Source organism: Nelusetta ayraudi, unplaced genomic scaffold (genome assembly GCF_046127955.1).
Source record: "Nelusetta ayraudi isolate G7.1 ecotype Tasmania unplaced genomic scaffold, CSIRO-AGI_Nayr_v1 ptg000133l, whole genome shotgun sequence".
Lineage (NCBI taxonomy): Eukaryota > Metazoa > Chordata > Actinopteri > Tetraodontiformes > Monacanthidae > Nelusetta > Nelusetta ayraudi.
This window is the reverse complement of record NW_027466183.1, coordinates 143,857-161,273: the sequence shown is the minus strand read 5'-3', so window position 1 is coordinate 161,273 and position 17,417 is coordinate 143,857. Positions and strand designations below refer to the sequence as shown.

Below are 17,417 nucleotides of genomic sequence, written 5' to 3'. Positions count from 1 at the left end.
ACTTCGTGTAGGTGAAAGACCACCGCCGCAAGCACTGGAGGTCCAATCACTGGCTAGGACCGTATCAAGTCCTCCTGGTTACCCAAACTGCCGTGAAAGTTGCTGAGAGGGCCACCTGGATCCACGCCAACCACTGCAAGAAGGTCATCTCCGCAGCCACTGCCAGTGATAACAACGCACCCTAGCAACAAGAGTGGAAGGTGAATTGAAACGCTCCACTCCACCGAAAGCAGCAAGATGACAATCGTCGGGTCATCGTCGGCCTCCTCTTCTTCTGGGTTACATGGATTCCGGCTAATGATGCAGATTGGCTCCATCCAGAGAGCTGTCTCTGCACTAAAGGATCTTTCCGCTCTTGAGCTGAGGGACACTGTTAGTTCTCCACAACTAGACTGTCTCTCTTGGTTCTCCTCCTCCACATGGACTTCCCTTTTGGTCAAGATGTTAACTCCTGTTTTTATTGTTCTTATCATCCTAATGTTGCTCTCATGTTGTGTTGTTTCCGCTAGTGAGATGTCTGGTTACTAGCACCATTACTTCTACTTTGCAGCAATATGCTCCGATTCCTCTTAACTCTTTCCCTAATGATGACCAGGTCCCTCTGAACTCACCTATGCCTGGTCTCTTTCCTAATTCCAGTGATTATGACCTTGATTACTCTGATGACGATGCTGAATATGCTTGAAGGACTGTTATGTTTTGTTTTTGTTTGTTTTTTTGGTAATTGTGATTCCTTTACTGTAAAGCCTTAGGGTCCGGTATTGAGATGATGTTGTTTTCTGTTCTGTTTTATTGTGTTAAAGGGAGGAATGTGATGGCTGTTTCTGCTCTGCCCCTGACTGTGAAGGCACCGCACTCTTGTTGCCCCTGCCTGTGTGAACATCACACCTCTGGTTTCCCACAGTGCTCCCCTGCTGTGCACTGGCCCATCTCCCGTGGCATGACTGCCAAACCACTTTGAGCCTTTTGTTTAACCAGTTGCCCTTCCAGAATCAAACCACCTTTGGTACCCTTGTCCTTCCCCCTTTTACCAAACATGCATAAAACCTGACTGTTCCCTTCTTCTACACACACACACACACACACACACACACACTGAGCCTGCCTCGGGTGTGTGTCCGGAGCTCCGGAAAAAAACTCTCAGAAGACTCTGGATTCCTCTTACAGATCTTCATTTTTTCCACCACACTTGTCATTAGTGGCAATGATTGGAGCAGCTCAAGTCTTGAACCCGCAACACAATGGGCTAAGGCAGTTTAAGTAGCCAAGCTCTGCTGGCAATTGAGGGGACACTGGTCAAGACCCTGGAAAAGACGGCTAGTGGGTACAACCGGGTCACAGGTCATTTTTTTGAAAGGAATTGAAGGTAGAATTAACGTAGAAGTAAATGAATGCATTTTATGATGTTGTCTCAAAATGAGCTTCCCCTCCTTGAAAGAACAGCAGCTGCCACTGCTGGACTTGTAGAGTCCTTTAGTATATGCAACCTCTCACGCAAGCTTTAAACACCAAGGTTAGATCAGGTTGAGCAAAACAGATTGGTGAAGGCGTCCAGTAGCTCAGATAGGGGTTTGTATCTTTGCCTGGTGACACTGTGTCTGGAGCGAATCCAGATATTGTTGGGGAAGTGTTCAACAAATTACATATGTATCTGCTCATTGTTTGCTCATATTTATTCATGTCATGCTCATGTTTATTTAGTGGTATAAAAGACTTGTACTCATGTTGTTCGGTGAACAACTGTGTCGGCCACACGCTCGTCTCGGATACCCTTGTTCCTCTCGCGATATTTAACACTTGCTTCTCATCAGCCAGAGTTCAGAGCCCTCCTTTCACTCACACCGCAGAGACGCAAAACGCTCCACAACAGGTGTGAGAAAATAAGAGTTAATTTACTAGCATATACAATTAAACTTTTACAGCGTATGTGCAAAACATTTGAACTGACCTTATGCCTCTTCGATAGGTTGCTAAACATTTTGTTCCATTAAAAATCAAAGTTTTCCTTCTTCGCCTATTTATACATGGGCACTTCAACACAAAAGCTTCAAAACCTTTTAGCAGTATCGTTGACCAAACTTTTTTGTTCGTTTTTTTTATGAATTTCCAACCAACTTTTCCCTCCTGTTAGAGGCACACCTGGAAGGAAGTAGAAAAACAAAGAAATGGTCAGCAAAATAAAAGACAACATTCGAAGAACTACAGTGCCATCAAGTGGGTCAAACAAGAAACTACAAAAAACATGGTTTGCTACCCTCCCACCAAAATGAAGAGTGTTCTATGCTACATATCATGAACTATGAATAATTGTCTCATCAAAATGACACTGTCCTTGTGTAGCTAAAAGTTTAAGAAGCTTCAAGCAATGAAACCAACTTCTGCACTGGACTGCACTGGATTGAGGGTTTTGTCAGGCGCTCACCCTTTTCATTCGGTCTTTTATCTCCTGGTGATATTTTCATTCCTCACAAGTCCATCCTTGGTACTGACTTGCACGTCTCCATTCCCCCCTGGATGACAGTTCATCTTTATCCACCACTATATCACCCAACATCAGATTTCTTTTTGGCGTGGTCTCAATGTCAACACAAAGTGTGTTGGACTGTGTGGAGGGGCAAAGTCCTCCCCACGAAAAAGGGGATCTGGGCCGACCGGATTGAGGTGGTGGAGTCGAAGGAAGGCAGCGTCAAGTGCAGGAGAAAAAACTTTATTCTTTCAAGCCCCCCAAAAAACATAAATAAAGCAACAGGCGACAGCTTCACAGTCCTCTAGTCTCACAACAGACTAGTCAGCTCCCCCTCCCACACCAAAATGAGCCCCCTTTATAGTGGGCAGCATCCTATGGCCAATTGGGCCTCCCCACTAACCGTAGTGACATCGACAAAGCCGAACATTCCAAAAAAAACAATAACACAAAGAAATACACACTTCAATAAACCGAACACAATCCCCCCCTAAACATACAAACCCTGCAGCGGCGCGCGCTTCTGCCCAGGAGCAGCGGACCAAACGGATGCAGGTGAGGTGTGGGTGAGCAGCATGGTAACTAGTGATGGTGAGAGATGATTGACCAGTGCACTAACTGTTACAAGTTGGTAAATGGGACAGAATGGGACAGAATGGGAGTTGCGGTCCCGACGCCGACACCCTGCTCGTGCCACACGTTCCTCCGCCCCAAAGCACGGCAGGGCACAAGAACAGTATTAAATACAAATAAAAAATCCACTACACAACACCGTGTGTGCCACTTTGTGTGTGTGTGTGTGTGTGTGTGTGTGTGTGTGTGTGCGTGTGCGTGTGTGCGCACGTGTAAAACAGTGTCTCTTCTGCTCGCTCTCCCGCCGCGTCCTCGTGGGGGAGACAGTGAGAAGGGGAGGCGGAGATCGCTCACTTTCTCACAGACTGATACTGAGATGTGATGAAGATGAACTGATCAATAATTTCCTGCTGAAATGACAGGCAGGACATTGACAGCAGTCTGTTACTGACGCTGCTCCTCTGCCTGGAGATGGCGCTGTGCAGTGGATGATGTGGATTGTCTATGATGGACTCCCCGGCACTGCAGCCTCGGTACGGCTTCCTCACGTCGCCAGGTAAGCACGGAACCACACCAATGCAGGGCTTTGCAAGACAGTGTACGAAGTGACTTGTATATATACAAGTTATACTAGCAGTGCTTGAACTGGACAGCAACGTATCAGTAGAACTTCTTTACATTTGGACGTCTTAGCGTTGTGCATTATTTTTCTTATCGTAGGCTACCGGCTCTTATTGAAAGTGGACGGGGAAGGTCATCAGATATTGTGGCATGGAGTTTGGCTGCACTCAGCAGTCAATCAAAAGGCACTAAAGCATTAGATGGAGATACATTTGGAAAGCGTTTTGCTGAGCAACATGGAAACGGCCGTATTCAGCTGTTCTAGTCATGACCACTTCATACAGTCGCTGCTATCACAGTCATTTGAACACAATGGGCAGCTCTGAAATGTTGAATACATATCAGCTGTTGACATCTGGTGACAGTGTTAATTCTCCTCTTAATGCTGAACACTGACTATGTGTTGAGTGTGTAGCTGTCTGTCTAATCTATATCTGTGCTATGTTTGAATGGCCTTTTGCTGATTGCATTGATTTCTAGCACATTGCATAGACTGATGGCAGATCTATGCAATGTGTGTGGTTTAGTTTTCATCATTTCATTGTGTTTGTCACTGTGCTGAAATGTTGATAAATTTAGTGCATTTTTTGGAAAAGCACTCCAATGTGAAGTGGCCCCTCCTCCCTCAGCAGAATCTGCACTTTAGAACAAATGGGGAGAAGATATGTTGTGAGTGAACAATCATAGTTATGTCCACGACCTTGTTGGAGTGCCATGAGCCATTTCTTTCCATTGTGTATTGATACTGACCTTAATACAGCCCAGTCCAGAGACCTTCATGGCTCACTTCTTCTTTGGATAGTTTCTTCTTGTACAGATGCTGCCTGCAATGCTGCCACTCTGACACAGTTTGCTTCCCCTGTCACTCATTTGCCACTCATCACTGCTGTGTGTCCTGTTAATAGGAGGTAGAACCATGCTAACATCTGACTTAATGACATGACATCACATTGTGTTGTCACTTATTCCTAATGTGAAGCGTTTGACATGAAAGCTGTGAGCTCAAATGCGAGACATTGATTGCATGAGATTCAGTTTGTCTGGATGAGTTTGGAAATGGCAGCTCGAGCCCTGATCTAGTCTACATATATCTACATGTGGGATACATGTTCTGAGTCATGCATAAAGTCATATTGGGCCCTGGTTGAACCATCCCCCCTTCCACCCGACCACAACCACAATATCACATTACTGATTTTATTTTATTCAAATAGTTCAAAGTGAACAAGAGCAGAGAAACAATGAGATTAATAAATGACAATAAGTGCAAATGTCACACATCCTTCATCACACAAATACAAATGAATGAAATAAAGTCAATGAATAAAAATACTCGTGAGAATGAACATAATCTGAATTTAGTGCTCAGACTGCAGCAGGTTGTTCACTCTGGGTCTCATAGCGTCCAGGCTACTGTTGAATGACATGCAACCGTAGCCTTCCAAAGCACGGACAATTACAGCCCACGTGGACAGCAGCCTTGAATTATTCCCTAATCTATTTCCATTTTGTGAATGCCTGGTTGGTGTATCTGTTTTTCACTCTGTCCTGTCTGCCACCCTGGCTCACTCTGCTTCTTTCTCTCTTTCTCTGTCTCTCCTCTATTATTGTATTTCACCCCAACTACTCATGGCCCTCTGGAGTCTGGTTTTGCCCTAAGTTTCTTCCCACAGGGGAGTTTTTCCCAGCCACTGTCGCATCTTGCTTGCTCCGGGGGCCTGGTTGCTTCTCTCTGATTGTATAAAGCGCTTTGAGACGCCTTTGGTTGTGATTTAGCGCCGTACAAATAAAGTTTTATTGTAATTCATTATTAATTAACGTCACGCATGGAGACTTGCAAACCTTTATCTTTGGAGTCTTTCTCTTCTTCTCTTTCTGAACGGGACACCTGGTGGTTCTATTGGCCTTTTGTCCATGATGCACCATTGACTTCTGTCCGTCAAACAGCCAGAGTCCAGACTGACGTGATGTCAATAAATTCACTTTTTTTTGCCTTTTTTTACATTTTCACATAACCAAATAAATTGCATGCATAAGGGATCAATATTAATTTTATGAATGAAAAACAATTTATCAGGAAGCAGCAGTTTGTATTGTGAGTCACTTTATCTGTTCCAGATGAAACATGTTCTATCTGATTCATTTATTTATGATCATACTGTAAACCAGAAATAAAATCTCATAAAAACAAATTTTCACCCCAAAATAAAGGTGTGACATCAACAACACAACCTTCACAATGCTGTTAGACTTTGACAAATTCATCTTTGTGCTTCACTTGAGAAACCAGGTTGAGTTGGATAGAGAATTCTGAAGTGAGAGCAGAGCAGTGTGTTGTTGATGTGTGAAACCTTCATGTTGAGATGTTCCAGCTGTGGATGATGAGAGCAGAACCAGTGGTTGTGTTGCTGCTGCCTTCACTGAGCAGCTGCTCCAAGTCCTGCTTCTTCCACTGAGGATTCAGCTCCACCAGTGGCTTCTGGGAAGTCTCTCCCAGTAACCACAGCAGCTTGTAGGGAGAAGCAGTCTGCCAGCCAGCAGGCTGCACTGGGGTCAAAGGCCGTGACACGCCCACAGAAACTGTGTGTGCATGCAGCTTCCTGTTTAGCTCCATTTGTTGTAGTTCTGCCACCACCAGATGGAGCTCTACTCTTCACTCTCCTCCTCATCCTCCCTCAAGGTGACCACCAGCTGCGGAGAGAAGAAGAGACAGCAGGAGTCAGGACTCACGGTCCTTGAACGCATCATCACAGAGACGTTGACTGTTGATGGAGATGATGGAGTGACTGGTGAGAAGAAGCAGACTCTCAGTCACAAGTGTGGAACATATGAAGGTCATGTGACCATGGAGTGTTGGACTGATACTGAGGCCTGATGAAGATGAACTGATCAATAATTGAGTGGTGAACTGAGAGAAGAAGCAGTTTGGCAGCAGATGTTGGATGAATGAGGAGCAGCTGGACGTCACCATCCTCCTCTCACACTGTGACTGGAACACTGGACCTCTGCTGTGGGATCAACTGGCTTTGGTGCTGGAACCATGATCCACTGGTTCCAAACCAGTACTGACCTCACACTCTGCAGTTGATAGTCTCTGCTGTGGACAAGATCCATCAATGGCTTCACTGATGAATCCTGCAGCTGGTGGTTCCTCCTCAGGTCCAGCTCTCTGAGGTGGGAGTTGTTGGACTTCAGAGCTGAGAGCAGCCAGTCACAGCTGAGCTCTAACAAACTGCAGCTCCACAACCTGAATAGAGAATAAATGATGGAGAGTTTATAATGATGGAGAATTTTTCCAGAGTGTCATCACTCTGAAAATCAAAGTGAAATGTCGACTTCAGAATCTGACACTACTATTCGGCAAAATGATAATATCCAAATTTCAACATCCGACCATAAAATAAGCCTATATGCCGATGACATATTATTATTTCTTCGAAATACACAATCCTCACTTGCTGAAGTTATCACCCTTATCGACAATTTCTCTTGTATTTCGGACTATTCAATAAATTGGGCAAAATCCACAGTGCTACCGCTTATTTGTAAATTTAAACAAACCTCTGTAGCACCATTGCAAGCCGGTAACATACGATATTTAGTTATCAACTTCTCTCCCAACCTATCAGACTTAATACAACTCAATTTCATCCCGCTATTAAAAAAAATAGAAAACGATCTAATTCGATGAAGAAACTTACCCATATCTCTTTTAGAGAAAGTTGCAACAGTAAAAATGATGGTTTTACCTAAATTAAACTTCCTTTTCTCAATGATTCCACATCAACCCCCTGCTCAGTGGTTTAAAACCCTGAACTCAAACGTCACAATATTTCTATGGAAAAACAAACCACCCCGTATCAGTCTGAAGACGCTTCAAAAAGCGAAAGATGCTGGGGGACTAGAATTGCCAAACTTTTATTACTACTATATTGCCAACAGAATAAAGTATATTCATAAGTGGTTCAACCCTAGCCCACATGAAGTATCCTGGCATGTCATAGAACAGGCCTATTGTGGTGATATTCAGTTAGCAGACTTGCTATTTATCAGCACACCAAAGCACCACAGTTGCATGAAAAGTGTTAATATAAGTCTCTCTGATGGCTTGGATGGAATTTCTGAAAATCACAGGTTCTTCCCTTCTCCCGTGCGGTCGTATGCCCATCTGGAACAATCCTGATATACTACAAAACAAAAAAGTACTTAACTTCACACATTGGGCAGATAAAGGTATAACTCACTTAAAACACATAAGAGCGAATAATAATTTTAGACCATTTCAAGAGCTTGTGACACAGTTTGGAATTAACAGTAGTTGTTACTTAGAATACATGCAAATTAAGTCCATAATTAAGAAAAGATTCAAACTTGAACACACATGGAGGTCTCTCCGGCTGTACAGTCGGTCCTTAATTTCTCACCTCCTAAACTACTTTCCAAGATATATAAAATCCTTACAAACACAGTTCGCACTATTTCTATCCCAATTGTTAAGTGGGAAAGAGACCTGTCTCTCCAGCCTCACTCTAATTTCTGGAGAACAATTTGCCTGAACACCTTTTCACTGATAAAACAACCTAATCTACAATTAATACAATTTAAAGTACTCCACAGGATCCACTACACCGGACAGTGGATGTTTCAGATGGGCATGACCGCCTCTCAGACCTGCTCACACTGTGGGGTGCTCGGCTGCTTTGCGGGTTGGTGGGGGGGTCAGGGTTGGGTGCCCCGGCGGGGGATGTCTGCCTCGTGGGGGGCTGGGCCTGGTGGTTGGTGCTCCGGGGTTGGGGTCGCATGCCTGGGGTGGGGCTGCGCGGCCGGCGGCTACCGCTCCTGTGTGCCCGGGTGGTGCCTTCTGCCCCACCTTTGCCCTCCGTCTTCCTGGTCGCCACCGCTGCCCCGGGGCCCTCGGGCGGTGGGGGGTGGGCCCCTTTTGGCTCCTGGATCCCTGTGGTGTCCCCGGCCCCGATGTCGCCGAGAGGGCGCCCTGACCGGGAGTCCCCCCTGGACACATGATAGGTGTTTTTTCTTTTTTTTTTCTGCTTCGGGCATTAGTGTCTTGGGTGGTCGCTGCCCAGCCTTCTGGCCGGGTGCCGTGGGGGATCGATGTGGGCGGCTGCCGCGTCCCCGGTGGGCCTCCACCCCGGTACGGTTTCCTCAACTCATCAGGTGGCGCTCTTCTGGAGCAAACTCCTTCTCAGTTTGAGTTAGAAGACTTTCAAGCACCTTGTCGGATCGTGCATGATGAGACCAACACAATGATACCCCATATGTCCCCTTTCATGATCTATTTCATGAAAGGGGACACAGCTCCTGTGTAAACAGGAAACAGGAAATAACGCCACAACAGGCACGCAAGTGCTCCAGGAAGGCTGCACATGAGGAGCTCCTGCATTTTTGAAGAAAAATCGCTGGTAAGTTATTAATTTTCACCACTCCATCATCACTACTTCATCACTCCACTTCACATACTATTAATAAAATACCTCAAACTACATGAGTGATGACTGAGGCCCTTCATTTCAGGAAATTGATCAATTCAGACTGTACAAATGCTCCATCACACATAACATTCCTCCGTTGAATGAATGGAAGTTTAGTACAAACTAATCAAATGTATTTATGACCACAGAGTGCACATTAATGACTGTTTACTCTGGAAAATGAAATGTTAGATTGTGTGGTTGAATTTTTCTGTCTGTTGCTGACTTGCTGTTATGAATCCTAGGCCAAACATGAAAGTTTGTGCATTTCTTTTTTTTTTCTTTTTTTCCCCTTGTCTGGTCTGGCCATAATGACAAGCAGAAGTGTCTCTGAATGTCTATGATGGCTGACAGATTTTATTCTCAGAGGTAGATCTTGAGAGTGTGAGCCACGTGGGTGGTTTCAGGAGCTACCTCTTCAGTGGTTTTATTATAATATTCTTGGTGACATTCTGGCCATGACCGGACTGAGGGGGATAGATAGGGGGGTGAGTAGAGAGGGGAAATGAGTGTGGGGGGGGGGGGAGGGCGGGGGGATGATGAGATGATGAGAGGGATAGAGAGAGAGGAGTAGAGGAGGCAACTGGCAACAATATACAATTGTGTTAAAAGAGAACAAAACAGATCGTAAATATGCATAGCTAATTGTCAGATAGTGCATATATACCCATACAAACATACATGCGAGTTCATACAGTGATGTTAATAATAATAGCGATGATAATAATAGCAACGTTAATAGTAATAATAATAGTAATAATAATAATAATAATAATAATGTTGATAGTAATAATAACGATGATAATAATCTACTCATGGATAAATAAGACAATAAGCTATGCAATAGTGTACAACAGTGTACCCGCGCTTGTGTATATTTGTGTGTGTGTGTGCGTGTGTGCGGGTGTGTGTGTATATTTGCATGTGTGTATACTTGTGTGTGTGTGCATGTTTGCATCTGTGTATACGTGTGTGTGTGTGTGTGTGTGTGTGTGTGTGTGTGTGTGTGTGTGTGTATGGATGTGGTGGTGTGTGTACCTGAATGTGGGGGTGGGTGTGTTTAAGTACGTCACTGGAAGTAGGCTGCCAATTAGTGCGGTCTCCGAGGTCGCAACCGCCCCACGCCAGCGACGAGCCGGGGGGGGGAGGCCCGGACACGGCATACCCGCCGCAAAGCCGGCCAGGAAGAGGCCCGGAGCTTTGTGCATTTCAATATTGGATTTACTGTAGGTTGGATTTCATTAGTATTCCCTCGCTTAATGATGTGCCGCTGAGGCAGTTGATATTCTATATGACATGACTATTTATGTATAACTCTAAACTTGGCAGTACTTATATAAAACCTTTATTCTCTTACTACTATTGCAAATACAGCAGTAAAGTCACTGTATATTCCAAACTTAGAAATTACACTAGGTCCTGTGTGTGTGCGCGCGAAGCACACCCACCCATGCATACCAGTTTGCATGTGTAGTGTGCATACAGTACGTGTTATTGCCAGGTGTAATAAAGCTGTCCCTCTGTTGATTAATTATTAGGTTTGTTTCTAGTTGGCTTTGCTAGTTAAAGAGTCATTTGCTATGCTTTCTTCCATGGACGTTCTGGTTCACTGAATTTTCCCCACTGGGATTAATAAACTTTGTGACTGGCCATTGCAAAAATCAATGTGGAAATGTATATTTCTATGTTTCCAATGCAAAGGTGGAGATATTCCCAGTTCTGGTGCTTCAGACGTTGAGCCTAGTTCTAGTTCAGCCTCAGCTCAACTGACAGGTAAAGAACAGACATTCATCTACCATAGTATGTGTCAGTGGTTTAGGATTAAATAGGCTGTGACTATGAAACATTTGAACAAAAAACATATATTTGACAATATCATTCTTTTATGAAATGGTATTGATGAAATGTGTTATTGCCAATAATATAATGATTATTTTATTTGATCATCAGTATGTTTGAAAACTGAAAACATGAATATAGTGACCTGTTTTTGCAATAGTGTCAGTCTGTTTTATATTTTGCTTGAAAATAGTTGGTGGGTCAACACCTCCATAGCTGAGTGCTGGTCTCAAAATGTCCATGTGACATTAGGGTGAGTGTTTTAGTGACTATTATGCTTATATCGGAGTGCATATTTGTTTTTATGACAATAGTCATATAAAGTATTGTGTGTATGTGTGTGTGTGTGTGGGCGCGCATGCATGTGTGCATGTATGTACACACCTACATGCATGAAAACGCATGCCAATGCATGTAGGTTTCAACTTTCGTGTGTGGGCAAGGCAGGGGTGGCCTGGTTAAATGACTCCTGGCCTGAAAAAGTGTCCCAGTCCGGCCCTGTGTCAACCACATTATAAATTCTCATGTCTGTCACTTTGTCATGTCTGTCTGTCTTCCCTGTTTAGAAAGAATAAGTTATCCTATCAAAAAGCAATAGTAATGTTCAGGCTTACCAACTCGTCTGGGCTGAGAGCAGCAGGGCCCTCCAGTGGAGTGCCAGACTCAGATTCCATGTCTAAATAAGTGTAAAAAGTGAGAAGAAAAACCAAAACATAACTCAATTGTACGTGCAACTTGAATGGATAAAAACTCAAACTTGTGTTTTGTGCTTCTATCACAAAACACTACCTGCCTACTGCTTTGAACGAAAGCTTTATGTCAGCTCCGAAGCAGCCGCGTCTCGACCTGCAGTCGCTTGTCAGCCTCACGCATTGTCCCACCCACAGCACGATGTGATTGGTTACAGCGGTACGTACATCTTTCTAGAGCAAGTTCTGGCAGCAGCTCCTTCGCCCCGCCCCCTCCTCCCACCCCACTGAGAAAGAGTCGCGGACAGAAGGGAAGCGGTTTGAACCAGAGAGAAAAACCCGGTGGAGTCTGTACATCGACTTGATTAGCATAAGTCACGTGCACTCGTTTCGCGGACAGAAAAACCCGGTGGCGACCGTGTATTGACGTGATTAGCATATTTCACGTGCACTCGTTTCATCGCAGCTCATTGTGGCCGTCTACTCTACTGCGTTTGGAGTAACGTGCTGCCTCTCCACTGCTCTTTTCCACCACGTGCGTGTGTGAGGAGGGAGCTGCGCACAGCGCTGACACAGAGACCAGGTGAAACACTCGAGGTAAGTGTAATTTATTAGTCGAACTCGTATATTCTTTTGTTCAGAGGAATAGAAAATGTAGGAAAGATGTTTTATGTGCCTTGACAGTTTCGACTGTGACAGCAGTCTTCTTGAGAAGCGTCATCCGACTGAACACCTTTCCTCCATTTTCTATTTGTCTGAACAAACTAATATAAGAGTTCATCTTTCAACGAAGACGGTATGAACGTTTTTATTAATTTATTAGTGTTTAACTGTGGACACCGTCATATAGCGATTCTGTAGACATCACCCACACCTAGTGTAGTTCACATTAGAAGTAGGATAATAATATTTGTTAAACCATAAAGTTTTTTTGAAAGTAGCTTTTTTCCTGTGCTGAATGATAGAGCCCATGTGCAGAATGAATAAGTATATCTGATATTGATATTGCACATTTTTTCCACCTATACTAACATTAATCATTCGTAGTGTAGCAGCCTAGTTTTGAATGACAGGGTGCCTGCTATGACATGTTGTTAAAATGTAACGTTGCAGCATGTGGCCCTACTTTTAACTCTCTTTTTTCAAACCCTGATTGCAGATGGATGGACTTAAGTTGAAAAGTGCTGTATCAAAGTATTACACTCAACCAGCACCAGGGAAGGCAGTCTGTAATACATTTAATAAACATGTCAGCATGGGAGCAACAACGTGAAAACTGCCTCCTCTGAAGATCTGGCCAGGTCGAGCTGGGTGTCGGCTACTACTGCTATTAATAACATTCTCAGAGGTGTGTATTGAATATCAGAGGGGGAGAGAGAGAGAGAGAGCACAAGAAGCAGCAGCAGCTATGGGTGGGCAGAGAACCGTGGGGATATCAACACAGATAAGTTGTGGGAAATGAAAGGCGGATTGGGGGGGGGCACCTCGGCAGCCGGAAACAAGCCACTCGAGGGGAGAGTAAAAAAAAAAAAACCTTTCAAAAGGTGAATAAAAGCAAATAAAAAATGGGACTGCTGCATTATTATATTATATTATATTATTATATAAGTCATCTTTATTTTTGTCACCTGAAGTCCTTTGCAGTGCAGTGCAATACTTGACATTTATTTTCTATTTGGACTGTTGGATTCTCACAAACATTTTCGTCTTCATTTTTCCCAAAACTATGTATCATGTTTTTAAATTAAAAACAAAGAGAGAACGTGACAAGGCGCAGAGGGCCCAGGCAGGCTTCGAACCACAGACTCCCAGGTAATAGCCATGCACGCTTAACCATTCAGCCAAAGGGATGTTCCTGTGGCTGAAAAAATACAAAACAAAAAAATAAAAAAGATTTTTCTTCTTTCCTCAATGTCCAGTCTCACTCGTCCTGTCACAAAAAGGAAAAAAAAAAAAAAGTCTCGTAGCTCATGTTCACTTTTGAAGGAAAGAAAGACATTTTTTGTTTGGAAAAGTCTTAACCTTTTTTCTTGTCTTTTTTATCCAGATATCAACATATAAAAAAAAATCCAAAGTAAGAAGAGGTGCTTATCCCCTTTGTCTTTAACTGGAGGCTGCTCTTGATACCTGCTTTCCATTTGTTTGGTGAGATTTCTCTCATTATTCCAGACTAAACAGACAGAAGTGTGTGGGATGTTTAAGCTTTTTCTTGATGAATGTATTTTAGAGCTGTCAGTCGATTAAGAAAATTAATCCGATTAATCGCATGGTTTTCCATAGTTAACTCACGATTAATCGCAAATTAATCGCATATTTTTTTATCTGCTCTAAATCTACCGTAAACTGATATTTTTCCATTTTTTAATAATCATATCAACATGGGAGGAGGCAAATACTTGCTTTCTGCAAGTGCAGCATGTTTATTCGTGTTGGAGCAATGACAAGTACTACTAACAAAATAAAAGATGCACAGGGTAAAAAAAAATATTATAAACTCAAGCCCAACAAATATAACAGGTGGGCAAAACTGTAACATTACATAGTAATGATTACTAGTTTTGTATATTTTACTTTTCAACTCGAATTTGAACTATTCATCCCCTTTTGTCAGCAGCCATTAAACACAAAATGATGAGCCTTATGCATTGCATCAAACAATAAATAAAGTGTGCATTAAACAGGGGGCAGTGCAATACAGAACAGGACTCAAATGATATAGTGCAGTTAGGCAGTATAGCCTATAACAGCTGTTCAGCATCCATAGTAATCCACAGTCAGTACCATAATCATCCAGTCGGTGTCATATTCATTCATTGTCAGTATAATAATCATCCAGTCAGTGTCATATTCATCCATAGTCAGTATAATATATATGATATCGCGCAGACCCTCGTCCTCCACGACATTAATTGGCCTGCAAGCCGTAGCGACCCATTTAGCCCCCGCTGTTGAAAGTTGGCGTGTGGTGGACGCAGCCAGTGGTCTCCGTGCCACACCATCCAACGTGGTTTGCTTTACCTTAGAAGGGGGCGGAGGGCTCTCCGTGTCAGCTGTATGCTTCGCAGACAAGTGATACGTAAGACTGCTCGTACTCCGGTGGAAACTAAATACAGCTTTACAGTAAATGCATATCACTTTTGTCCAGTCAAGACTGCCATCTGGCAGGGTTTTGAAGTGGAACTTTCCATTTACAAATTGATGTCTTATCCATGTTAGTCCTTCCTAGTGCTCATCTACGCTCAGTGTCTTTTTCTTTTTTTTGTTGTGTTTACAAGCCGGCTGCAAGCGTGTGACTGACTGTGTGCTGTGAGTCAATTCATTTCCCGTTTCCACAATCTACGGAGCGACCAAAGGTTCAAAAAGCACCGTGTGCGTTAATCGCGCGATAAAAAATTGTTTTGGTGATGGGCCAATTAAGCTTTCAGCACTCCTGGCTTTTAACTCGCTGGTTTCCTTTTTTTTTTGTTGGTGAAATTTCTCTCATTTGACTATTATGTTTTTCCCCAGATAATTTGTCTGAATTTCTGCCTTTTAAGTCCCCAATGGAATGACAATTTGACTCTGTGTGTTTTTCTCATTATCCTTCAGGATTCCTGAGCGCAACATTGCTGACTGTCCGAAGTGCTTGAAGCCTCAGGAAAACCTTCCAGTACACCTGGCTCGGGTGTGCTTGAAGAGGAGCAGTCGGGAGGAGAGAACAGCTGTAGCGAAGGAGGCCAAGAAAGCCTTTCGAGATTGGGCCAAACAAGCGAGGACCTGGGACTACAGACGACTCTGTGAGATAATCCCAGACAATGCCAGCCGCTGCAGCATGATGGAGGAATTGCTGCAGATGGGGTTTTACATCGTCAACCAGCCCCACGAGCGTGACGTGGTACGTGACCGTGTAGCTGAAGCTCTCAATTTGTGACACAACCATATCTTTTGAGAAGGTGCCTGTTTGAAAGGAAAGGCTGCATATAGAGGTTAGAGGTTTAACAATACATGAATGACATCTGTAAGTGTACACATATCCATAAAATTTACATCAGTGCATGTTTTGTTCTTAAACTTATTTACAACTTTAATGGAATCCCTTTCATCAAATCCACAAAGAAACATAGGATTGAGATTGTTTAATTAAACCAATGCAGAGTTGTTGGCTTTTGTTTTTTTGATTATCCACAAACATTTTGTTTGCCAAAGCAGGGTAATAATCCTTAAAATTGTTCACAATAGTTTTAAAGTGATCAGCTTTTGAGCCACTGATATTCCTAAAATAATTTTGGAATTCAAATTCAGTTGTGTGCATTTGTTTCTGATAATATGATTCATTCCTGGCATGATTCAGTCTGCTTGCAGGGTGACACCCTGGACAAGTCGCCAGTTTGTCGCAAGGCCACATAGAGACAAACAACCATTCACGCACACCTACGGACAATTTAGAGTGTTCAGTTGACCCCACAAGTTTGTGGACTGTGACAGAAAGGTCACAGGCCCGCAATCGAACCCACGATCTTCTTACTGTGAAGCATTATTATTATTATTATTATTATTATTATTATTATTATTATTATTATTATTATTTTATTTTATGTCAATTTTTTTTTGTCTTTTTTGTTTCTTTGTTTTGTCTTAGAATTGTGCTCAATTAATTTTTTTATTGTAACTTGTATCTTGTATTAATGTTCACTTTCATTGGTTCTTAATTGCAAGAATTGTTTCTAAAGTATATTTTTTTCTTTTGGCATGACTTTTAGAGGCCTTTCGTCACCCAAGATAGTTCTTCATTTCAGTCTTTACCTTTTACTGAATGCTGTTTTATAGCTTACCATAAACAATGAGAAAAATCATTAGAAAAGCCTCATATGCATGGTTTAGATCAGGGGTGGCCAAACTTTATTTGCAACGGGCCACATGACAGACCTGCATCGTGTCGGCGGGCCACGAAAGTTTTGTTGACGGGGGTGCTGGTTGGAAATTGTGCTAACGTTCTGGCATTTTTTTGTTGAGTGCGGCGGCTGAAGCACGCTATCGCTGTCGCGCTACACTAACGTGTCGGTAAAGTTACCTGCCACCAAAGTTTCGTTGGGGGGGGGGTGATTTATGACTGCCTTCACGCGGGCCGGACAGAGACACGCAGCGGGCCGGATGTGGCCATGTTCCACATAGAAATTCTCCCAATTACAACTTTTGAGTTGTTCTTTTAGAAGAAGATTAGAAGATTCTAGTCTTCCTGGTGTTTTTTAGCGCCTTAGCCTAATTGGAGCTTAACAATTCTGGGGCACATTTGAGGATTTTGTATGATGCGTGATCATAAATATAAAGTAAAGTCCCAAATAAACATGCTTGGTGTCTCTGGAAAGGTAAGAACACCTACTTTACATAGAGCTAAAGTTCATTGACATAAGACATTGTTTGAATTTAATATGAAGTCAAACATTTGGCCAATTGCAGACATATAAATCTTGACCTGTTGTAACCTTAGCCGCCCGTAGCCACTAACCTTGCATAGAAGACAATATGCCACTAGTTGTTGGACGCCGACCGCACGGGGTCGTGTAACTATTTGTCGGACAAGATGTACTGCGTCTGGCCGAGGTTCTCAGTGATGTTTAGAGCCCGGCACTGCAGGTGGGTGTCCACTTCCTCATCGTAGAGCTCCATGTCCTGGTGGATGAAGTACACCTCTCAGACACAAACAGGGAGATGAGGATCAATTCCGAGCTTTTTACCTGCAGCAAGTGCATGATACGCTATTGT

The 17,417-nt window shown here is 43.2% G+C and overlaps 1 long non-coding RNA gene across 1 annotated transcript; it reads right to left on the bottom strand.

Annotated features, from left to right (window-relative positions):
* Positions 1-4,841: 4,841 nt before the first annotated feature.
* LOC142904851 (uncharacterized) lies at positions 4,842-5,634 on the bottom strand. The gene is made up of 2 exons (XR_012929468.1): positions 5,478-5,634; positions 4,842-5,096 (listed from the first exon to the last, which is right to left on the bottom strand). It is a non-coding gene; the product is annotated as an uncharacterized LOC142904851 (long non-coding RNA).
* Positions 5,635-17,417: the final 11,783 nt, after the last annotated feature.